The sequence below is a fragment of the Halyomorpha halys genome, unplaced genomic scaffold (assembly GCF_000696795.3).
Source record: "Halyomorpha halys isolate HHAL.00 unplaced genomic scaffold, Hhal_1.1 Scaffold577.1, whole genome shotgun sequence".
Lineage (NCBI taxonomy): Eukaryota > Metazoa > Arthropoda > Insecta > Hemiptera > Pentatomidae > Halyomorpha > Halyomorpha halys.
In genome coordinates, this window is record NW_027113760.1 from 100758 (window position 1) to 101494 (window position 737).

General features: G+C 21.8%; 1 protein-coding gene across 2 annotated transcripts in view; it reads right to left on the reverse strand.

The window, feature by feature from the left end:
- The window catches only part of pins (G-protein-signaling modulator pins), a 52501-nt gene that overhangs the window by 705 nt on the left and 51059 nt on the right, over positions 1-737 (reverse strand). The window lies entirely within an intron of this gene.

Consider the following 737-nt stretch of genomic DNA (forward strand, 5'->3'; position numbering starts at 1 on the left):
AATAAACTATTGTTTTTTAATAAGGAAGAAATTATATCATTCACTAAATCCTTTTAATTCTATAAGGCTCTTCCAGCATAAAGGATTAAATTTAGAAAAACAATATGGTTATGAATGAAGACCATATGAATAATATTAATACAAAATTCTTGCAAAATCTACGAATTGTGCTACAGCATGACTATGTTACAAGTAAGAATATTTATAAATTGTACAATTCATTGATACATAACCTGGCCAAAATTTTCTTCTTAAAACAATAATAAGATACAAAATAAAATACCTCCACATATTATACATAAGATGCAACAATTTGATAATTTATTTATTAATCAATTTGTAGTCAATACTGGTTGTGCTGATTACTTTAAAGAGTTGAGTTACAAAATTATTGACCTGGAAATAAAGCAATCGTATTGGATAATAAATAAAATCAATAGAAAAATAGATAGATTGTTATATGAAATGCAACCAAATACAGATAAACAACTCTTAATTAGCAATATAAAAAGCTTGATTAAGGAACATACTGAACAATGGTTAATTTTAAAAAAAGATTTACTAACTAAAAAATTGGATAGGATTATTCATAACATCAAAATTAATAAAATAAATTTAAATAGGTTAATTAATAATGATAGTAATATTGATTTAACTTCTATTAATGTCAATAATATTAAATGTATTAATAAAATTACAATAATAGATAAATATAATGATTCTATGAAGGATGAATT